A 25,998-nucleotide genomic window follows, 5' to 3' on the forward strand; every position below is an offset into this window, starting at 1 on the left:
GATTTCAATGTATAATGTACCTCTCTCACACAAAAGGATCTTTTCCATCCTAAAAGAGGTATGTGGTACTCTCAATCTCCAAAGGTTGATGATAAGCTCTCCCTACGAAGATGGCCATATGGGCCTCCCTTGTGCTCCACCAAGGCCAAAAATGTATATAACCTTCTCTTGGATTCCTCTATCATTCTTGAACACCGTAATTCCAAATGGTCTTGTTACCTTGACCATCAAAATTGAATTAGAATCCTTGGTAACCTCTAACACTTACCCATCAAGCCAAAAACTCAATGTTTAATGTGGCAAATGCTCTTGTGCAGGCTTCCCTTCTTTAATTTGATGGTGAACCCTCTACCCAATTAGTTTGTCAACTCCTTGAATCTATTCTCCATGTTTTCTTTTATTGCCCCTCTGTGAAGGTAGTTTGGAAGTCCTTAACGTCTATGTGGGCAATTTGATTTTTATTTTTCAAGTGATATCTGGGTTTATTCCTAGGATTGATAAAAATAATGTAATATTTTATAGTCTAATTTTGCACCTCTTATGCTTTGACACATCTATAAGATTAGGAATGATGATATTTTTTAGGGTAGTCATAGAATTTTTATCTAGTCTTTGTGGAGACTTGTTCATTTAACATATCTATGCATGTGATTATGACTCTATAGGTGAAAGATCTTCCATTGGCTAAAGTCATCAAAAAATGCACCTCCAACCTTAGGAAAGAAAGCATCCCCTTTGAATTTACAATCAAAGACAAGGTTGAATTTCATTTTGACTATACCTTAAAGTAGTTCCTAGATCAAATTAAGATGAAGAAGATGGTACGAGATGCATCTACCAATCATATAATACCATATCCTTGAATCCTCAACAAAGCTCATCAACAACTGGCAACACTTGTAATGCCTACCCCTAGTTGACTTTTCATGTTGGATTGTTTGATTATTTTAAGCCAGATTTATGATTATGTTTTATGATTAGTGGTACTTTGTTACTATATTTGATTAAATGTATTTCATATTCAATTGATATATGCGTTGTGTTAGTTATTTCATGTGTTCATGATTATTTTGATGATGATACATGTATGTTCATATAGTGATTTCAGTTATTTCATGATGTTAGAGGAATGATTTATATGCATTTCTATAGATACTTGCCCCATATTTGCATGTGTATGGTGTACTTGTATCTTTTACTTTATGTGTGCCATTTTTGATATGGTTGAGGGAGGGAGTCATAGTCACCTGCTAGTCAGGATATACACAATGCACCACTTCCTACCATTGTCTATTTAGTTTAGACTATATGTGTATGTACATGCTCAAAGTTTATGCAGATTACAAGCACCGAGTATCAACTTCCCTAAATTGACAGGAGAGCATACTGTATTGCAGTATCTTAATGGTAAAAGAGGGGATATAATCAGTCCAAATCATAACCCTAAGCCAATTGTTCTAGAAAATAGGATAAGTATCTGAGTTGTTTACCTTTTGGAATTCGTTTAGTGACATGAATTCATGATTTTGACCCTACAGTTTGATTATGTTCTTTGTCTTCAGTTGACTTGTCATATTTAGTTTTGTGAGTTTGTTGTGATTTTCAGCTATAATCAAATCAAATTAAAAGATAATTTAATAGAAATTTTATAAAGAAAAACTAATATTTAATTATATTTAATTAATTGAGAAATTAATTAAATTAAAGAATTAAATTTAAAGATATAATTAAAGTTCTAATTTTGGCATAAGCATATTTATTTAATTTAATAACAATAAATTTAGGAGTTTCATTTTTATAATAAACTCTAAATATTATTATTAGTTAGGTTAATAAATATTTTATTAAAAACATCTCGTGAATTAATTAAAAATGAAAAAAATTGGTTTAATAAAGACATTTTAATTAAGTTGTAAAAAGGTTGAACATGAAAATTAAAATATAATAAAATAATTAAGGAAAAGGGTTTCACGTGATTGCAAAATTGAAGCCCTAATTTGTGAGAAAACTCTTTATTAGGAAATTAGAGTTCATTCCTTAATACTAAGATTTGGAGCAGCCAATTTCTGAGAAGAAGGTTTTCAGAAGAAGGGGAAATTGCTTGTGAGCTCCGTGCATTCATTATTTTAGCATCAAATCCAAGTAGGATCTTGTGGGTTTTGCACAATAGTTTTCATTATTTGATTTCTCTATCTTCTTCATGTTTGTTGTAGATCTATTTTTAGAATTTTAAACTGAGTTGAAACCCTCGTTGCAAATTTCATTGTTCTTCATTTTGGAATCATCTATATATGAATTGAGAATTAGAAACCCTCGTTTTGTAAATTTTTAGAGGATTGCATTTTGAAATGAGTAGGGTTTTGAAAAGAAATCAAGAATGTTATATATAGATTTGATTGATTATTTGTTTCTCTCCTATCAGATCTATATGGGGGAATATATATATATATATATATATATATATCACAGTAATTAGTTATTACTGTGATAATTATAAATTTATATAATATAAATAGAAATCATATTGATTAAGTGGGCCTAGTGTTTTATTATTATTTTTAAATAAAAAAATAAAAAAATAAAATTTTAATAACTTGGTAGGACACGGGCCACTACCCCCACCTCCCCTCCCCTTTCTCTCCCTGCAATGGTTGTTGTAAGGACTGCATGCAACAATCTTGTTGTGGTAGTAGCATGTACTGCTAACGTAGTACCCTATTGTTGTGATAGTGTTGCCATTAATGTCGGCAAGCCATAAACATTCTTTTTTTAAAATAAAAAATTTATGTGTTTTATATTTATTAAATTTTATAATTTAATAAATGTTTTAATATTTTTAAATGGTTATTAATTAATTTAATTAATATAGTTTTAATTATTATTTATTAAATTTTAAATATTATTATTTATTATTTTGTTATTAGATTAATAATTATTTATTAATAATTTAAAATAATTTTATTTAAAGTTAATCAAAGGCTTCGTTCATTTACCGATAAAAAAAAAATTATCTGAATATGAGCACTCTAAAGTGATCTAAATCAACCACATGTAATTTGCTCCAAATGAACCAAGTGACCAGAGCTTAAGATGCTTAGTAGGCATCCCTTCTTTGTTGTTTTGTTAGTAGCTCACAAATCTATTAAATAGAAATCCACTTAACAAGAATTCATTAGTAGTGTTAGTAAGTGATACAGATGAATAGCCTGATAAGCAATTTATAGTCTTTGTCAGTCTTTCTAAAAAAAAATGAGTTATATTACCAACCCTACTTGTTCCTACTTATTCTTAGAAAACAAGTATTGAAGCCAAATCTATCTTGAGAAAATCAACGAATAATACCACATGCTTAGAACAATGTAATTATCCTGGTCATCATTAAATATTAATCAATTATTTAACTAAATTTCTTAACTTATGAAAGGATTAAATTTGGAGACTAGCTTATTAAATTATTTGTGGTCTATTTAATTTAATTAACTTGATTAGCTTCATGAACTAGTAGTTTCACAATGAACACCGTCATACTACATAAGTTACAAATCAATTTATAATAATACAAAGTATCAGATCTTGAGAGCTTGGGCTATCCTAGAAGCACTGAAACTCATGATATCAATTGCCTAAAAAAAAGTTAAGTTGAACAAAAACAATAGATTAAGAAGTAACAAAATTAAACAATACTAGGATAAACCCTAATAGGTTGAATATCCAAGTTGCATCATGAAATCCTAATTTATGCAAAGGGTAATCTTATACTGAAGCACCTAGATGAGGGGATTTGATCAAAACATGACTACTACTACCTACTGCTTTGTAACAGGCCTGATTACTTACACTTAGGAAGCTGAAAAAACTCCCATTCTCAAGTAATTACTACTAGGTAAGATGAACTGACAAAAGTGCAATAGGAATGAAAGCTAGCCATTAAACATCTAATATTAAAAAAGAACTAAAAGGACAAAGTATCTGAATTACAAGTCTGCCTTTAAAGTATTAAAAGATGATGGAAATAGGAACATAGTCAAAAATAGACCTAGCTAGTAGATTCCTCGATGGGTCAAAATTTCAACTACTACATCTTCTTCATTACAGTAATGCCTTAGTCATCTTCAGATAAAGCTACGATCGCATAATATGTTCCTATCCTAATGCATATGCCTCTTGAGAAGATTGAAAGTAACTAGAACTAGCATGAAATAAGAAAAGAAAGGAGAGGAAGCTCAAGGGGAATAAAATGATTATTGATCTCTGATAATTAGGAAAGTTTTGCCATTAGCCCCCTCATTAGCCAATTGATCAACCTTCTTATTACCTTCTTGAAATATGTGAAATATCTGGGTATCTACGAACTTATCAAGAACATTAAGGACCTCCTCTAAATTTGAATTTAGAACACTATTGGGCATAGCTCTATTCCTAATAGAGTTTAGGATGATCTAGGAATCACCTTCAATGGTAATTTTGGAGAGTCCTAGTTTTAGATAGAGTTGGAGCCCATCTTGCAATGCTTCCAACTCAGCAAGGTTATTAGTGGTTGGGACAATGGATTTAGCCCTTCTAGCTATCCTAAATCCTAAATCATTGGTGATAATACAACCTATACCTGCTGTGCCTAAGTTTCCTTTGGATGTGCCATCAAAATTTAACTTATACCATCCCATGAGAGGGGATTTCCATCTACAATATTCCCTTGCCTCTTTATTCTTATTTTTATAAGTGAGCGGAGGGTTGATGAGGTTAGTCCAATTTTTCTTGATAAATCCATCATAGTTAGAGAAAGATCCTTCTTCCAATTGGTACTTCTTGAGATGACAATTAAGTGTCTCTACTATGCTTGCCTCAATATTTTTACAAATCTCATTTGGTTGTGTTTCCTAATCCCTAAATAATCTTCTATTTCTTTCTTTCCATACCTCCTAGATGAGGATAGAAGGCAAAATATTCCAAATGTTGGCAGTCCAACTAGTGAGAAGATTAAGTAATGAATTTGGCATGGGGGTGTGCCAACCCAACATGTGCCTGAGCCAGTCCCAAAAGTGTTGGGTGTAAGGGCAGCTAAATAAAATGTGGTTTGTATCTTTGCTATTTTATCTACATAACACACATTTAGAGGGTCCTTCAAAACCCAACTTGCAAAATCTATTAGCTGTGAGGATCTTGTTTTGATATGCCAACCATAGAAAGAACCCAGCCTTTGGTAGGCAGGATGGCTCCCGACATAGTTTGAGTCGGATATTCACCTCATCCCTACTTTTGGAATTAGTAAGGGTTTTATAATGATCCTTAACCCTATATTTTCCATCATTTGAAGCTACCCAAACAAGCTTTCCATTCCTCTCTAGTTGTTTGATTTTTCTACTTTTGATTATCTTTTCATATATTTCTTTTTTTGAAGGCATTAAATCTATATTGTCCAGAGCTTTTCACACCCAACTAATCATACCATTCTAAGAAATCTTTATTTTGTAATTACTAATCTTGCAACCCCATAAATTGACTAGTTTCTCTTTGATTATTGCTAGAAACTCCAAGTTGTCTATAGGGGGACGTATGTCCCATGAGTCCTCCCAGAATAAGGTATCATCCCCCTTGCCAATATCCCAAGTGAGATATTTGTTGATGAGGGCTCGGTAGTTTATCATAAAGTTCCAACTTTTAGATCCTTTAGGGAGGGTCTTCATCCTAAAAATAGAGAAGGGGTCTGCTTCATTAAGGTACTTATTATACATAATTTTAGCCCTCTTGTTGTTTCTTTCAACAAAGAGGTGCCATATTAGTTTGGCCCCAAATGCTTCATTTTTCCAAATTAATTTTTTGATGCCTATCCCTCCTGCATCCTTTGGATAACAAATATTTTCTATCTAATTAGTGCAAGCCTTTTGGAATCCTTGTCATTCCATAGGAAACTTCTAAGTAAATTTTTGAACTTATTATTAGTATTCTTGGGTAGAGGGAGGCGAGAAAGGGGGTAGATAGGGATGGCAAATAGAATAGATTTTATCTTGGTTATTTTGCCTATTTTCAAAAGCAATTTATCTTTCTAGCCCCCTATCCTTGTCTCTAGTCTACCCAAAATATTTTCCCACACCTTGGTGGATTTACTTGCTTTTTCTAGTTCAATACCCAAGTATTTGCATGAGAATTCACCCTTCTTATACCCCATGATATGATAGATCTACTTTTCTATTTTTGGCTTAGAGTTAATGAAGAAGATTTCAGATTTTGCTGCATTTATTTTTTAACCCGAAGCTGCAATGTAAAGTTGAATGATGGATCTAATATTTAATGCATCTCTCATAGAATTGCCACTAGGCAGAATGGTTTCATTTGCAAATTGTTGATGTGTAATATTGGGAATATTTTATGTCACCATAATACCCTTGATATCTCCTCTACTGTAAACAGTAGAGAGTGCTCTCCCAAAGGCTTCCCCATAATGATATATAGAAATGGAGAAAGGGGATCTCCCTGTCTAATACCTCTAGAAGTTTTGAAGAAGCCCTTTGGGGTCCCCTTCACAAACATTGAGATCTTAATGGTTGAGATGCATTGATATATAAGGTTGATCCATTGGTGAGTGATGGCATAGAACAATAGATGATTTTTAGCCCCTTTTTTATGAACATTTTTCTATATCTTGTTAAAACTTATCATCTTTTAAGCCTAGTATTTTGAACCTTTCAATGTATAAAGTATGAACTTATGGCATGAAAATGATAGTTGATATTATGTTTAAAAAGGGGGTTCATTATGTTAAATCTTTCTTCATGTATGTTTAACATGGGTAGGTCTTCCTATAGTTGAAAAGATTATGGAACCGTTAGTTGAATGGTTAATGTTTTTCTTATAAATTAATAAATATGAATAGATGTTGTCAAAAGTTTTGTTTGTATCATTGATGATTGCAAGAAGTTAAGCCAAGCATGAATTAATTAGATGACCATAAAAGAATAACATTGAGGAAGTGTTGGTGTTAATGGACGTGGCAGAAAAAAATAGAAGGGACCTATTTTCATGGATGACAAGTGGGACCTGACAAAGTAGTTGAGCAGAAAAGTAAGCATTGAAGTGGTCATGGAACTATTACGGACACCTGGATTCCTGGAGGATGGTTTAAGTAAAAGGAACAAATCTAGCATCCTTTGTGCTCTATATTTGTGGGAATTCATGGAGTAGTTAATGTCTTTATGTTTGCATGTTGTAATGGACTATCCTTCAAGAGGAAATTGTAAATTTAGGACTTTGTTATTCCTTCCTTTTAAATAAGACCTTGTCTATATTCGAAAGGCAAGGAGAGGAAAATAATAGAAGGATAGTAGAATTGTTGGTTATCTATTTTTTTATGTACCACTACATATTTGAATGAATATATGGTTTTTCTGAGTTCTTACACTTTTATCTGAGCTTATCTTACCTTTATTCTTCTATGGGGGCCCACGCGGAAGGTGGAGTTTACTTAGTCATCAGGAATTGTTTAGTTTTCTAAGCTAAGTGTGGAATTGTTGTTCCTATAGCCACTAGAAACAGAACCAATTACTGTTTCAGCAGCAATAGGTGCATAGGTGAATGGCTAAGTAGTTAAAATCTCCTTCTAAGCATTTGATAATTGTCTTTTCAATTGGTAAAATAGATTTCCTTAATAACACATGCATTCAAAGTAGTAGTGGCTTTTAGTGGAAATTAGAGCATATACTTTGCAGACATCATCCCAAGTTCATGCTCCCAGATTGATATTTAATGGAGATTAGCATAGTACTTTGGTAGTAAAGGATGTCCAATCCTATAGCTAAAAAGGTGTTATATTGGATAGACATTTTTGGCATGATTGCTGAGGATGGTTCCAATCTAGTATTCACTATAGAGTCACCTATTTATTTTCATTTTTAGTATTTTGCATGCATAGGAGAAGAGACCATCTTGGTAGATTTCTTCTCGACTTCAATTAGGAAGATCCTTTTCCTAAAGAAGAAGAAGAAGAAGAACTGTTTGAGAACACATTTGCAAAAATATCAAATCAAGAACACTCACCAACCACATCTGAAGAATCCCTCCATTTAAATAATCTTATTGCTAAGCCTGAATATCAAGATAATCCACTAGTTCTGATCATTTATCAACCCCCGCTAGGACATCCACAAATGATAACTGCTCAACCTACCTTTCCATTTCCAATCCCTCCTTAGTAAGGTAACCAAAATCTAAAGAATATACCCTCTGCTACCCTACCAAAATTTTATGGTCTTATTACCAAAGATCCAGAGACCTTTCTTTTCAAGTTTGACATTCTTTGTCGAAGCTATGATTACACCACAGACGCCCACAAACTAAAGCTATTCCCATCAACTCTCAAGGATGCTGCTTTGAGATGGTTTATGAGTCTAGGTGCCAATGTTGTGATAGACTAGCAACAAATGACCAATCTATTCCTTGATAAATATAAGGGATATTGTGGAGGTCATGATTTAAAAGGAGATGACATTTTCAAAATGTCACAAAGGGAGGATGAGGCTTTGGAAGACTATGTTTCCTGGTTCATGTTTAACTTGCAGCGTAATACGTAGCATCAATTAAATGAGGAATCTCAAAAGTATCTCTTTTTTAAGGGAGTTCATGATAGGAGTATGGAAGCCTTAGACTTGATGGCTAGAGGTGACATTACATAGAAGACATGGGATGAAATCAAGAATATTTGCTTAAATTATTCCAGAGCAACAATTAAAAAAGGGATGAGGTGTAAGAGACTTACTCCAAAAAAATCCTAGTGCAAGAGTATCCAAAACAAAATTGTCAAACATCCTATCAGATTTCAAGCAAGACATCATTAATGATGTCACTACACAACAGGACACCATGCAAGCAAGAAGAATGAAGGAGGATGTTGATCTTATGCTACCAGAATATTGTCCTCAATATAGAGAGAAGAAGTGCAACTATTGATGCAAACCTATCACTAGCATGGACTCAGAGCATGTGCCTACTAAGTTCAAGGCAATTGATGAAGATGGAGAAATCATCTACATTACTCAACGAAGGTTGTGGGCTCCAAAATTAGGTACTCCTCAAGACCCACTCCATAATTATAGTGGTAATAGTCAATGGAAATAGTAATAGGGTAGTCATAATAATTGGCAGTAGCCTAACCAAGGGTGACAATAGCCTAACCAAGGTTGGATATAGCCTAACCAAGGTTGGTAGTAGCCTAACCAAGGGTGGCAGTAGCCTAACCAAGGGTGGAAAAAACCTTAGCAAGGTTGGAACCAACCTCCTCTGGGTTCTCAGAACTAGCACCAATAGCGTCAGCCAACCCTACCATAGCCTCCCCAACAATAAGCTTTAATGCCACCTACAGCCAATACAGCCCCTCCTAAACAATTGCAAATTCCTGCACAACCTACACCTAACCTGAATAATGTAAAACCGTTAGCCTAGCAACAAAGTTATTCCATCACCTTGAATGATATTCATCTATGATTTGGAACAATGCTTGTGTCACCTTAGCAGACCATTATAATAGAAGTAGATGATGCAAATGTTGAGTTGATCCAAGAACCTAACAACACTATCTCTCCTATACTAGGTTGGCAGAACAAGTATTGCCAAATGAGAATCAAGTTGCATCAGATTTTCTTGATCAACTAAAGAAAATGATGGTGAAAATCCCCTTGCTTGATGCAATAAAAGAAGTTCCCATATATTCAAAAGCTATCAAGGAAGCCTGTGTTAAAAATCTAGGAAGGAAAAAGAAAGATCCAAAGACCATCCATGTCCTTGGCCAGCTTTCTAATCTTATGCTTGATAACCCAAGGATACCCAAGTATGAAGATCTTGGAAGTCCAATAGTAACCCTTGCTATTCAAGGAATACAAGTGAAGAATGTCCTGATAGATTTAGGAGCATCCATTAATGTAATGACCAAGGAACTGATGTGCAAGCTAAACATTATTGGTCTCAAACAAACTGTAACAAATTAGCAAACAGTTCTACTATTGTTCCCAATGGTATGTTGGCAAATGTCATTGTTACATTACATTCATCAGATTAGCCTATTGATTTTGTAGTTCTTTCTCCAAAAATGATTGTTGGGGGAGATCCTATCATCCTAAGATGACCATGGTTAACAACAACAGATGCCTATATTGCATGTCGATTAGGAAAGATGACCATTTTAGATGGTATGAATACTAAATACTAAAAACTTAACCCTATAGATCCTAAAATGGACTTGGATTCTATTAAAAAACTGATGATGATCTCAAGAGAGTCATTTCCTCTATCATCCTGAATGAGTATAGAACATAACCTGAGACATATTCTAATCATGAGTGTGTTTTAGAAAGAATCTTGCCTTTGCCATTTTACTCTCATTATTCTGAGTCTACACAATCACTACATTTACTCCTTCCACATGAAGTAGATTCATCACCAATTGCTCACATCTCAATGGTTGAAAAAGTAGTCAGGATGACAATTACCCAAAGGAAAGAACTTAATTTAAGTAAATCCATATCTCAAGAACAACATCAAGATGTCCTACAATTGTTACAGAAACATCAAGATGCTTTTGCATGGGAATATACAAATATGAAAGGTTTGGACCCCACACTCTATACTCATAGAATCTATATAAGTCCTTCTTGTGAACCCGTAAGGCAACCTCAATGTAGATTAAACCCAAAATTGCAGGATATTGTCAAAAATGAGTTGCAAAAACTACTTAATGCTAGTTTCATATATCCTATTTTAGATACTCAATTGGTTTCATCATTGGTTATTGTACCAAAGAAAGGAGGAAAATGGCAAGTTTTCATAGATTATAGAGAACTCAACTTGGCCACCAAAAAGGATCATTTACCATTGCCATTTGTCGACCAAGTTCTTGACAATTTTGTACGTAAGAAATATTTTTCATTCCTAGATGGGTTTAGTGGCTATAACTAGATTCAGATAGCACCTAAGGATCAGGACAAGACTACATTCACATGCCTGTGGGGAACATTTTCTTATTCTATCCTACCATTTGGTTTATTCAATGCACCTGCAACCTTCCAAAGAGTTGTTATTAGTATTTTCTCTTATATATCTACAAACTATTTAGAGGTATAGATGGATTAATTCACTACATATGGGCAGACCTTTGAGGAAGCCAAAGAAAATTTGGATCAAGTCCTACAAAGATGTAAAGACTATAACTTGTCTTAAATAGTGAAAAGTGTTTCATAATGATGCAAGAAGGAGTGTTGTTGGGGCACTTTATTTCTCCCAAAGGGATTGAAGTGGATCCAAAAAAGATAGAAGTTATCCATACATTATCTATATCAACCAAACTAAAGGAAGTCAGGAGTTTTCTATGGCATGTAGGGTATTATTGACGCTTTATTAAAGACTTCAATCAAATTGTAGGCCCTCTATACAAGTTGCTCTGAAAAGATGTTGAGTTTGTATGAGACTTTGTTGGTCCTATTGAACCACCATTAGAAGGAAAGAGTTACAACTTGGTATGGACTAATTATGTTACTAAATGGGTAGAAGCAAAGCCTATGAAGCACCCTCGTGATAACAATGTTGTACAATTCCTGTATGAGTGTATCTTTACTAGATATGGTTCTCCAAGAGAATTGTAGTCAGATCAAGGGCCTCATTTTTCATCCAATCTAGTAGCTGCACTTATGGAGGAGTACCAAATCTAACATGGTAAATCTTCCCCATCCCATCCACAAGCCAATGGAAAAGTTGAAGTGAGAAATAGGGAGTTGGAAAATATACTCACTAAAATAGTGTCCTTACATAAGAAGGATTGGGCAGCTCAACTTCCTAAAGCTTTATGGGCATATCGAATAGCATGGAAATCCACTACTTGGTTTACCCCTTTCCAGCTCCTCTATGGAAAAAAAGCTATTATGCCCATCGAGTTTGAACACAAGACTCTATGGACAACCTTAGAACTTGATATCACTCTTCCTATAGCACAACAGGACCTCATATTGCATCTTAATGAGTTAGATGAATGGTGCGAGTTAGCTCTTCATAACACAGAATTGATACAAAGATAGAGGAAAAAATGGCATGATAAATTTATTAAAGACAGAGAATTCTTAGTTGGTGATTGGGTGCTCCTGTATGATTCATGCTATTAGCGCCATTAAGAAAAAATTTAGGCCAGATGGCTTAGACCATATGAAATTGTTGCGATTTTTAATAATGGTGTAGTTAAACTATCTAAAATTGATCCAATCAAATTCAAACTCTTGGTTAATGGACATTTTCTGAAGCTATATCATAAACCAGCCACCAAGGAGGAATTTCTTCAATAGTTCCAAAAAGCAAAAAAATTTCTTCCTTCAGCCTCTACGTTTGAGTCTTACACTCGGATGCCTGCAGCCCCTTGAATTTATTTCAAGGTATTCATAATAAAAAAGTCGCATTGATGTGGAATTCATTTCTTTTCCATTTCATTCCATCTCATCTTCTTGTCTTCCCATTATCACTCCATTCCATCATCATTCTATGGTACAATATTCTTCCAAGCATGCTTCCTATCACACTCCAGGTTGGTGACACTTAACTTCTCTCCATTCATTCATTTTATTATTTATTTAGAAAGGCATAATTATTTTGATTTTTGAAACTTGCAATATTTAAGGGCTAGTGGGACCCAATCCATGATAGGTTGGGAGGGGGGGGGAATCAAAGTGATAAATAAAAATCATAAACAAAAATCAAGTGACCTAAAATCATAAATGAAAATCTGAGCAAATCTTATGTTGGCACAAAGAATGTAAGGGGTAAGATCATCTTAGGGATGAGTTGGCATCACTTTGTACTTCCTTTGTATGTGTGAAGTAATTAAGAGAGTTCAGTCATTATTTTATGATTTCATCAATTCATAACTTCTTATTAACACCCCCATTATGTTAATGCCATCATGTAGTACTAAAGAAAAGTGTGTTTTAAAAACTATTGTTTCATTTTCAAATGCCATTGTAACCATTGTTGGAACCTTATAGCAATCTCTGCCCCACTTTTTAGTCATTTTCAATCCCTTTCAATTTTTTTAAAAATGGGTGGAGAGCCTCAACGACATGAACTACCAGATCATAGAGTTTTGTTGGTGGATCCCACAACATGAAATTTATTTCAACAACGAGAGTGGTTGGTGTATTGTCTCAGTTTGAAGCAATTCGACCAAGAAATTGTGCTTTAGTTTCACAACACATTAAGGGATGGGCATGCTACTGTGAAAGGAATTCATATAGAATTCACAGAAGAAGTGGTTGTAGAAGTCATTGGGTTACCCACAAATGGGGAGAAATGGACAGAAGACATGGATGTGTGGGCAGAAAAAGAGCAATTCTCAATGCATGGAGATCCTTGGTTGGAGGAAAATAAAAAGCAAGGTACTTTGCATTTATCTCTTCCTCTACAATTTATCTGGCCTGTTGAATTTATTATAAGATATTTTACTTGTGAAGGAAGATACTCTTATCTGCATGCTATGCATTTTAAAATTTTAAGTGGGTTACGACATGGTGATCACCCTGTGAATAAATAAAAATCAGAAACGAAAATCAAGTGACCTAAAATCATAAATGAAAATCTAAGCAAATCTTATGTTGGCACAAAGAATGTAAGGGGTAAGATCATCTCAAGGATGAGTTGGCATCACTTTGTACTTCCTTTTTATGTGTGAAGTAATTAAGCAAGTGCAATCATTATTTTATGATTTCATCAGTGCATAAATTCTTATTAACACCCCCATTATGTTAATACCATCATGTACTGCTGAAGATAAGTGTGTTTTAAAAACTATTGTTTCATTTTCAAATGCCATTGTAACCATTGTTATGACATTGTGATCACCCTGTGAATCTTCCAAGATTTCTCTATAATATTATTAAAAGACAAGCTTCTGATGTTTAGCAAGGGAAAGTCTAGTCAGTGTCCCACCATTGTTTAATTAGGGCCATAGTTGAAAGGGAATTGACTAGGTGGCACTTAGGAACATGGGAGGATTTCATTAAATTAAAACCGGTGGGACCTCAAAGTAGTGGGCCTAGAGGGCAAGGAATGGGGACACAGGAGAAGACTACTGTAGGAATTAGGAAATTAATGTATAAAAAAACTCTAGAAGCTTTGGCTTCTGCATCCCCACCAAAAGTTGTGAAAAGGAAAGTTTGTCCTATGGATGCCTCTACCTCCAAAAAGAGGAAAGCCTGTGCAACTATTGTAGAGGAAAGTTTAGAGGACGCATCTCCGCCATCACATGAAATTGCACTTAATTCTAAAAAAGGGAAAGTTGTTAAGGGTAAGAAACCAATTTCTACTCCATGAAGAGTCACCAAAATTTTTAGGGTAAATTTGAAGACTAAACCTTCTGTGCCACCTGTTGAATCTCCTACATCACCTATTAATGTTCAAACCCCAGTACTTACACTTGCACAATCACCAAAGCATACCATAGCTACTCTTGAACATAACAATGATCTTGAGGAAATTCTCCAAAGACCAGTTAGTCCTATCAATACTGACAGTGATATAGATTCCTTAGAAAGAATAGTGTTTGGGTTTGAGGAAAAAGTGGAAGAAAATGATAGTTTACCTTCAGAGGAATACCCATCGACTACTCAAGAAATAGTTCAGAAAATTGTTGAAACATTCCAAGTTAATACAGTTATTGTGTCTTCTCCTGTAGTCGTTGAGCCACAAGAAGAAGTTAACAATCCTGTTGCTCATCAACCACTTAAGGATGACAACAGTATCACTAGACCGAGTGTTAATCCTTCTACTAGCCACTTTGATGATAATCATTCTATTATCTGACATCATATGCCACCCAATATTCTTACTCCACTATCAACTAGCCTTAATGTTTATCAATAATTTCTGTGGGAAAAAGTAAATTGGGATCTAGAAAGGAAACAATTGCTCAAAACCATTAAAGAACAGGCATGCAAAATTGAAAACAAAGATAGTGAAATTAAGGTCCTATAGCAACATGTTACTAAAGTAACAAAACTCATTCCAGAACTTTTGAGTTGCAGGTCACCATCTCTTTTTTATACATTGTCTTTAAAAGAGAAAATGGTCAATTTTCAATTGTCTTGGGTTATTCGGGGGTTGAATCCTTCCTTCAACACACCCCAAGAGTTTTATGCAGCATTTAAATTAGTTCCAAAGGCCCTCAAAAATCTTCTTTGCGAATTATACATCCATAATATTGTAGTGCCAGATAACAAAATTTGGAATTCACTGTTGTATGTAGGAGATGTGCAGTTTAGAGCCATTATGTCTTGGATGCAAAATGAAATCAGTCGACAAAGTAAGGCTGCCCCATACAGGGAAAAGGAAATGTTAGAATCATTATACATTCATCCCGAGGTGCAAAATTCTTATAGAGTATTCTTTGATTGGCTCTTCGTTAACAATAAACCTAGTGGTGCTGCTAAAATTCATCCCATGCAAGAACAGGCATTCCTAGACTAGGAGTGGCATTGTTCTGCAATTGCTCCTAAAGCCATACGAGCCTCTTACAAAAGGTGGATTTGATTATCAGAGGATCTGAAGACAAGGGAGTTAAACTCACCTTAGAACTTGGAATTGGCCACCTATGGGATGCCTAGGTATGTGACATTGGCCAAGAATCAGAACAGCTATTGGGTCCCTCTTTGCTTTCAACCACCTATACTACTACATCCCATGCTTGGAAAATATGAATCATTTTTTGATTATAATCTAAATCATGAGGAATAGAAATGGGAAAGATTGAAATAGGACCATGGATACTTCAACTACAAGGCTCACGAGTCAGGGGAGAAGATTCCCAATGATCTCAGGTTACGGATGCAAATTAGGAACTTGTGAATTTTGAAGGGACCAACATTGGGGTGGTTTGGGGGAAAATGATGGCACCAAATAATAGATGATTTTTAGCCCCTTTCTATGAACATTTTTCTATATCTTGTTAAAACTTATCATCTTTTAAGCCTAGTATTTTGAACCTTTCGATGTATAAAGTATGAACTTATGGCATGAAAATGATAGTTGATATTATATTTTAAAAGGGGGTTCATTATGTTAAATCTTTCTTCATGTATGTCTAACATGGGTAGGTCTTCCTATAGCTGAAAAGATTGTGGAACCGTTACTTGAATGGTTAATGCTTTTCTTATAAATTATTAAGAATAGATGTCATTGGAAGTTTTGTGTGTATCATTGATGACCGCAAGAATTCAAGCCGAGCAAGAATTCACTAGATGAAAATGAAAGACTTGCATTGAGGAAGCATTGGTGTTAATGGACTTGGCAGAAAAAATCAAAAGGGACCTATTTTCATGGATGACAAGCAAGACCTAACAAAGCGGTTGAGTGAGAAAGTAAGCATTGAAGCGGTCAGTTAAGCATGCATAGAGATATTACAAATACCTAGATTCCTAGAGGATGGTTTAAGTCAGAGGAACAAATCTAGCATCCTTTGTGCTCTATATTTGTGAGAATTCAAGGAATAGTTAATGCTTTTATGTTTGCATGTTGTAACAGACTATCCTTAAAGAGGAAGTCATAAATTTAGGAGTTTGTCATTCCTTCTTTTTAAATAAGACCTTGTCTGTATTTGAAAAGGTGAGAAGAGGAAAATAATAGAAGGATAATAGAATTGTTGGTTATCTATTTTTTTATGTACCACTGCATATTTGAATGAATATATGGTTTTGCTGAGTTCTTACACTTCTATCTGAGCTTATCTTTCCTTCATTGTTCTATGGGGGAACACACAGAAGGTGGAGTTTACTTTAGTCATTAGGAGTTGTTCAATTTTGTAAGCTAAGTGTAGAATTGTTGTTCCTATAGCCACTGGAAAGAAAACCGGTTACTGTTCCTACAGTAATAAATTCTTTGAAATACGACAAATATACAGGCTTCAAAATCAAGAAGTAAGTCTCAATCTACAATTTTTAGTTTAATTTTTCTTCTTTCTGCTGTAATTTATTTTTGTGAATAATTTATTAATGTAGAAACCAAATCTTAGAATTAGACATAAATAAATGTTATTTTATGATATGTCTTAGCAGCTTTTAAATGAAATATTGAAGAAATTGAAGAGCGACAATGATCATGCCAATCATTTATCAACGTCTTTTTAAAATTTATCTATTATTTTTGTACATGTAGTAAAACCCTTTTTACTAAGTAATATCTTACTAATGAGTGTTTCTACATTCTATCCATGACTATGCATTATCATCAACAGCTCAGGAAACATTCCAAATGTTGAGGTATGCTTGATTTCACCATGATAAAGAACAATGATTTCTATTTTTTTAAGTTATGATCCAATTTTGATGTATAATTATTATGATAAATTTATAGGAGATTCAAAGAGAAATTAATACATGGAAATTGCAACTACTAAATGCAGAATCAACACTAAGGTAGAGTCTCTTACTTAATATGAAGTAATATTTTTTCCATTAAATTATACTACATTGTAATTTAGTACATTGATCTTAAAAATATCTAAACATGTGCAATTACTGATATGAAAAATATCCATTAATGTTTTTCATTGATTTCACTGTTCATATCAATGCTACCTATACTTTTATTCAATTTCTAATCAAATTATCCCTCCCTTTCTATGAACTCCTTCGCTCTGTAACCCTCCCCTTCACTAAAATTACAAAAATAAAAATTGAAAATCATACTGTTACTTTCTGTATAAATAAAATGCCCAAGCAGTATTTGTGGGATCTTAAAGAACTATTTTTGATTTTGTAAAGAACATAAATATGAAAAAATTATATAAATATATTGAAGTTTCATATAATATTTCATTTTTTTGTTTTAAATTTGCAGGTGTTTGAAAGCAGATCCTAATATGATAACTTCAGTATAGGATGCAGAGTATTATGAGAGAGTTCTGGAAGAATCCTTAATTAAAGTTCAACTTAAAAGGGTAAAGAACTCCACTTCTATTTCATTAAATGTCTTTTTCTAAACATATCTTACAAATTTTAATATTAAAAAACCAGTATAACAATTAGTTTTGATAATTATAACATTTTAAAATTCTAAGAAAATTATAATTTTTTTCAAAACAATTTTGAAATATATTACAGAATTATCTTGAACAATCTGGCATAGTCTCGTATGGCCAAGCTAACATCCATGGTCAATCAAATATGCAGGTATGTTCCATTTGTGAGAAATCAAAATTTTGTTTTTTTTAAATAATATTTTCCATATATTAGTGAAGATAAATTTTCATATAGAGATAACTTATTGAATGCCAAAACTTTTCTCTCCATTTTTTTCTCAAAATGTACATGGCCAATCAAAATATATAGATATGTTTCATTTGAGCAATGCCCAAAAATTTTCTTTTTTCATATCTAATCAATGGAATAGACTAGCTAAACTTTTAAAATGTTTCATACTAATGTGCATTAGAAATAGATACATTAATCGATGATAATCTATTTTGTTAACTATAAATTTTAATTTTAATTATATTGATATCTGTAGCCACAAAATAATTCAAGTGAGAGTCAAATGTTAAGCCAGATATCACAGAGAGACCAAAAATTTGTAGATCTTGCCAATACTGATGGCATCTTTAGCATTAGGTATGTCTTTAAAACTTGTTTTATTCATGGCAGTGATAAATGTTTACAAATATTTTGACATTGAATAAGTGTTTGGCTTCTTGAAATGAAGGGACAGTGGGGGCGAATGCATGGCTACAACAATTTATCCATCCCTTCAACAAGGCAGTGGAAGTATGCAACTTGGAAATCATGCAAGTGAATCCAATATATCACATTTGAGTTATTATAATCTCCCTGTTGAAGACAACAATAGTGATGAGCATGTTGAGCATGATATGGTGGGCAGTGAATATGGCTCTACAATGATATTCTCATCCCAATGGCAATCAACATATGGTGGACTTGATGACACCTTCATCAATGATGTAATGTATTGATATGCATGATTATAATGTTTTTTTTGACACTTTTGAAAACTATATTAGATTTAATTTTCCAGAAAGGATCTTAAAAATATTTCAAACAACTGTAATTAGTTTCAAACATATCTTTTTCATTGCAATTTTTTGTTTCAATTATTAGTTCATGTGCTAATTTTTACATTTTGATATTTCAAACTATCAATGAAATCGCAATATTAAATTCTATTACACAAAGTTACAATAGTTTATACTTATTTCTTATAATTTAGCAAAGCAACTTTTTCTGATTTTTGATTCCTTGCAACAGATGAAAAAAAAAATTGTTTGAAAAAATACCAATTTTTTAAACAACATTTGAAGCCTCTGAGTTTCCTATTCTTCTTGACATGCAGATTCACCAAAACAAACTAAATTCATATGTATATCCATTAATGATGCAGTTTGGTGGTCTATTTTTAATATTATTCTTTAAAGTTTTTTATGCTATTATTTTTCTTCCATTAATTTCAGAGTAGGGCTAATTTGTTTACACCCAGAGAATCCAAAATGTTCATTTTAAATTTACTGTTCCATTGCAATTAGGGTTTCTTAAAACTGAGATAGTGCAAATGTTAATTCTGATGTCTAAAACAAAGCACTCTACCTAACATATGTGAAGGAAGTAATTCCATATTATTTTTTCTAATACTTCTTCTACTAAGGTTTGTAACGCTAGAATTTGCCTACACTTCATCATTATATTGTCACTTTCATTTTCTATATATTTTTATTTCAATGGGTGTCTGTGGAATAATACAATACTATCCCACACATTGCATTTATCTGGTAGCATTTCAACTCTTCCTAAAATAATCAGATAGTGTTCAATGAACCCATGTTGAAAGTAGCTGTAAAGTTGAAGGAAAAGACTTGGGACCTTCAACTCTTGCAAACAAGGAGAAACACTCTATTCTCAGATTTGCAAGACGTGCAACTCCAAGCCAAGCCTGTACTATCAAATTCAGGATTTGATGTCCCGATTTTCTTTCTCTTATGCATTCTATTTGTTCTTAGATTCCTTTCATGAACTATATAACTCAATGAAATTGCAAGAACTTAATTCTGCAATACATGATCATGAAAGCTACATAATGAAATATTCTTTTGTTCTTTCACTACTACTACAAAATATAAGGAGATGGATTCACACAATATTTTCAACCAATGATATCAACAATGGCATCTTTTATTTAAACTTTAAGATTCATACCATGCAAGAAATTACATCTGGAGTGGAAATCTCATCACTCAACTCATACAAGACATTAAAGGAACAAAGGTAAGAAATGGAGAACTCTTCAACAACAACACTTGATCACAACTATCATGAACTCCTTTCTTCACAAGGTTCCAATAGGAAGTTCAAAGCCTCCCAAGCTACCCAACATGGACCCACAAAACCTGCAAATAAGATTTGAACATACCATGGAGAGCTCACCTCCCAACCTAGGCTTCAAAGACACCACCCACTAAGATAGGATAACCAATGCCAAATGGGTCACAACCACAATCAAACCACAACTTCAAGAACATCACAAGAGCTTTAAAACCAAGGATTCACAATGGGTTTCACCTAAGAACCCATGACAAGGGTGAAGGTGGAGTAATCGTGAAGGATATTTCAATGCCAATACACACAATTGTCATGGCTTCACAAGGCTCATAGCAATCAGATTTCTTTCGTAGACATTCTCCTTATCAGCCCCAAATGACATCAAGCCATTGACAAGAAAAGGCTCATACACATTGCTTATTTTTCCTCTTATCCGTGAGAAGAGAACCTGTACTTTCATGGAGGTCACAACTAACCCTTTCACCCCAAGGCCACTTCTTCCCTCCCAAGGGTGAGTAATGCCTTCACAACCATGAACAATCCCTCAAATAAAATGCAAGAAAAACAAGATTGAAATTGTCATTTCCAAACCCTTACAAGCAAAAAATAACAATACATGTAAAATACAAGAAATACATGAACACTTGATCTTCAACATGCTATTCAATTATAAAAATGAAGAGCATCCTTGGCAAGAACCACCAACCTCACTCAAAATGTGATGGAATGGAAATTTGAGAAGAGCCCTATCCTTTTTTATCCAATATTCAAACCCTAGTGTCTCTAAATCTAGAGAGTTGGTGAACAACCACTAAGTTATTCAAGGCCCTCTAAAAAGGCCTCCAAATCCCACCCACCTACTAGAAATCACTTCTTGATTTGACCCTAAGTTATTGGGCATCATAAGTGTCTCCTACCATTAATGCAAATTTGGGAAAGTATGTGGATAAGGGTAAGGACATAAGAATTCTCCATTTTTGCAACTTTCGGAAAATGCGTCTTTTGGAGGGTCCCTAAAGTTGCTTGGGCCTTCTAGTGGTACTTAAATCCCACTAAATTAAGCTCCTATGATCACTTTTTGGCTTCTAAAAGTGAATTAAATTTTCTAATTCAAATTCTTCTTTTGTGGGACTTCACATGATACCTCTAAACAAATGTGATTAACTTAAGCTCCTAATTAAGTTTAATTTTAGTGTAAGGGTATCATTGCCAAACCCTGATTGACATATCATTCATGCATATACATGGCATGTTTCAATTGACAGAAAAATTTTTTATTACACCTTACAATTGAAATGTGACTAATTACATAATGAATTAACCTAATACATACATTCAAATTATGATTAAAAATTAAATTATGTAACAATGAGGTTTAAATCTCTTCAATGGGTGCAACCTTGGTTTCACAATTTGTACATAGGTTTAGTTTTTGGTTCTCTGATCAATACCATGGTTTATTCCCTATTAATTCCCTACACACTCAATTTGAATATTAGTAGTTTGAGAAAATCACACACACACACACACACACACACACACACACACAAACAGACAAACACACACACACACACACACATGCATGCACACACACACACACACACACACACACACACACACACACACACACACACACACACACACACACACACACACACACACACACACACACACACACACACACACACACACACACACACACACATAGAAAACTTGCATAATCAAATTTAACTGAAAACATTGCTAAATTTCATTTCAATAACTTTACCATTTTCTACAGATTGATTAGATATAATAGATGTGCATAATCAAAACACTACGACATCTTCATCAATTCAATTTAAATTACCAAAATAAATCATCATAATGCATGCATGTATATAAAATATCATCAAGCATCATAAGTAAAATATGTTGAAGTAATCATCATATGACATCTATAATATAGATCAATGTCTAGCCAGTTGAACAATGTCTCAAAATCTTGAGCCAAAATGTATCAAAAATAATTGTGTCAACTGAGCTATGATGGGTTGAGGTAAGGCCTCATAGGATTAAAATGGATTTCCTTGAAGATAAAGTTCTTGATGATCACAAGAAGATTTAATGGTTACTTTTAAATTGGAATGGTCACTTTTTTTTTCTTCCAATGTAACAAATTTCAAATTCCCTCCTTGTAAAAGTGACTTATGTCACTTATTGTAATTAAAGTCAACTTTAGGTCTTAATCATTGTAAAATTTAGGTAAATCCTAACTTATTTTCAAAATGGAGGTTATTCCGAGTTATCCCAAGTAGGCACTTAGGTAGTTATTCCATGAAGATGTCTCAAATAACTCCTAGCTAGTTAGTCAAAGTGATTGCTTGAGTAGTTTTCCTAGGTACTTACTCTGAGTAGTTCTCCTAAGTAGGTATGATAAGTGGTTACAAGTTGGTTATCAAGAAAATCTTATAAAAGACAAGGATTTGGTAATGAAAAGGGGGGAAGAGCTTTTGCAAAGGAAGAACTTTGCAGAAATATTTAGAGAAACTTTCAATAAATAATGATTTCATATTATGTAAAGGTTTTTGGGTTGATACTTTCTCGAAAATAATAAAGAATGCATTTGTTCATGTGTACAAATGTCTCTCTAATTTATGCTTCCTAATTTATCATATGTTAAATTAGTAGCTCCTTTATGCATTTGTATGGATTATGTACAATCCATGCAAAGAAAAATGTTCATCTCTTGGTATCTTGATGTGAATGCACTAGAATAGTTTATCTTTTCATATGTTAGGGTCTACTACTATCCACTCTTTTTCATTGTTGCATTTTATGCTCAAAACCCCTTTACAAATTGTTGTATTTTAGGAATCTCATTTGGTGTTTGTATGTATATTCTTTGAGTTTTTGTTGTTCATCTTATTTAGATTCATGTTCTATCCCTTTATACTTTCAAGTGAAAAGTACACCAAATTAAAATACACCCATCATATGAGGGAGATGACCCTCTCAAATGCAAAGGAAGATTGCAATTTGATAGTGAATAGCTGCAATCTCTCCAACTATTGGCATAATTGTTACTGTTCATAGATGAAATAGGGTCAATTTTGAAGATAAACTCATAACCACAAAAAACCAAAAAGATCTCCTTTGCCTAGACCTTTTGAGCTCTAATACCAGATGATGTCTAGCCAAAATTCTTCAAATAATTAACTAAAATATAAGAGAGAAAGAATACAAAAATAAATTTCAGAATTACCTCTAGTGAAAAGGAAGAATCGTAGCCTACTTAGTCACAACCCTAATCAACCACATAAATCCATTGAGACATCTTAGCAGGAGAACCCTATCATTGACTATCCTTGTACCCCTCAACTTTTTCATTATGTTATTCCTTGTGTCAATTCAAAAGAAATTTGTGCTTCTCTTGATGAATTGTAAGCTAAATTCAACAAACATATAGAGGCCCCTCCTCCAAAGAGGGATGTCTCCCAAATTGATTCCCTACTTGGTCCTAATGAGGCTAATTCAGGATTCATCCAACATATGCCTAAGCTCAACACAAAACCCAAAACACCCAAAAAAACATTCTAGAGAAAATTAAGAAAATTTTAAGCCACAAGTTCATGAACCAATCTATGATTCCTCTAATGTTGCCTCCCACTAATTTTCTTGCTTCTCTCTCTTAGTCAACCTCTTTGAAAGCAAGAACATCAGGGGGAGGCAACATCAAGCCAACTAAGATCCCAAGAAAGAAACTCCTTAAATGTTCCACAATCTTCCAAGCTCCTATGGATATTGAAAATTATAGGTTTCTCAATTACTGCCAAATTCATATCGTGGAATGTCAAAGGACTTGAGTCTCCTAGCCGAAAGTATGTTATGAAGAGGTTTTTGAGAAACCATAATGGTGTTGATTTTCTCTTCCTGCAAAAAATCAAAGCAATTGATTTTCAACTTCATATATCTCTGAAATGTATTTTGGAGGATGCAAAGTCTTCTTCACAAACCATTAAAAAGGAAAGGGAGGGGTTGTTGAGATAATGGGTGTTGCACACATTGCATAGTATTGTTATATTTTATTATGTAAAGCTGCACCTAGGACTACCTAGATGGGCACGCAACATGTAAAGATTTCTATGGGATATACTTGATGATGTAATTATTTAACATTGAGGAAAAGAATTAAATGTCCAATATTAAATGTGGGATCAATGGGTTAGACAACACATAGTTTATGTAATACTACTTGGTGGTTTTGTGCGACTTTCTACTATATAAGAAGCCACAAAGGTAGTTGTAGAGACAAGACAAAAAGGCAAAAGGCAAAAAGAAAAGTCAAGCAAGATAGGGCTTGACAGGTTAGCCAAGGGAGCATTTGTGAAGGTTGGAAGCATGGCATTAGATGTGTGGATTCATGACTGTTCACATGGATTGTTTGGTTGTGGCTATGGCTTTGAAGGCTTCCATGGTTGTATTGCAATGGTGATTTTTTGAATAATACATGGTGATAAATGCTTTTGGAGGCTAGGTTTTTTGCCTCAATGAGGGTTTCCCAAGTTATATCTTGTGTCACATTTTTTGTGGGTATGTTTTCTAGTCTCTTTCACATGGATTTTAATTACATATTTATTTCAAACCTATTATGTGTTATTTGAAAGCAATTATATTTTTGGTTGCAAGTTACCTTGCAAGGACTACCATTCTAATTGGTCACAGGTGGCACAAATGCATCTATTATTAGGGCTCCTCTCCTTGCAACATAATTTTGTGAGTTATCTTGAACCTAGATGGTAAAGACAAAAGAGTTTGATTTTCCTGTCCTCCCAAGGACCATAATGATAGAAGCACCCTTTGGAATTGGATGTGCCAACTAAAAGACATTCCTTGGGAGTTTATTGGGGATCCCAATATGGTATAAAGACAACAAGACAAATTAGGATGTTCCAAATTTGATTTGAAACAAGAAAAAAAAAATTTTGGACTAAGATGGGTGGTAAGTATAATCTCTTTGACCCTTTGACCGATAACAAGAATGGACATAAAGGCATTTAGCACATGTGCTCTAGATTCCTAAAGGGTGGGAGGAGGATATATTGTAGACTAGATAGATTCTATGCATGTAGGAATACTTTCAGCTTTAGAAAGAATGAAGAAGGGGATTGTGTACAAGTCTTCCCTTACACTCTCTTGAAGAAGGTGATTGTGTACAAGTATTCCATTACACTCTCTTTGATCACCATCACATAGTAGCATCAATCTTTTTGTTTAATCAGAACCAAGTCATCCCTCACAAATCTGATGGCTTTTCCCTTAATACTTCTCTCCTTAAAGATGAAGATACTAGGACTATTGTCTTGGTAATCGGATCGTATAACCATAATATTGTCAAACACGGGTGATATCCAAAGATGGGAGACTGTGACTAAAAGCTAGAAAAGGCTCTTCTAAATTATGGGGAAGAAGAAAGCTAAAGACTCTAGATTCAAAGAATGTACCATTCACAAATCTCTAATTGAAGCTAAAAAAATTACTTAATTTAGGCAAAACCACATAACCATGATACTCTAGACACTCTGACCATTGCCATAGATTCATTAAGAAAGATAACACATTCTAAGATTTAGGGAGCTAAAATGAGGACTAGAATTAATTTATTAGAACATGTTGATAAGGG

At 33.7% G+C, this 25,998-nt stretch overlaps 1 pseudogene; it reads left to right on the plus strand.

The window, feature by feature from the left end:
- The window catches only part of LOC149570086 (agamous-like MADS-box protein AGL66), a 56,534-nt pseudogene that overhangs the window by 17,061 nt on the left and 13,475 nt on the right, over positions 1-25,998 (plus strand).

The sequence above is a fragment of the Cupressus sempervirens genome, chromosome 3 (genome assembly GCF_028749045.1).
Source record: "Cupressus sempervirens isolate cs-2001-9-10 chromosome 3, ASM2874904v1, whole genome shotgun sequence".
Lineage (NCBI taxonomy): Eukaryota > Viridiplantae > Streptophyta > Pinopsida > Cupressales > Cupressaceae > Cupressus > Cupressus sempervirens.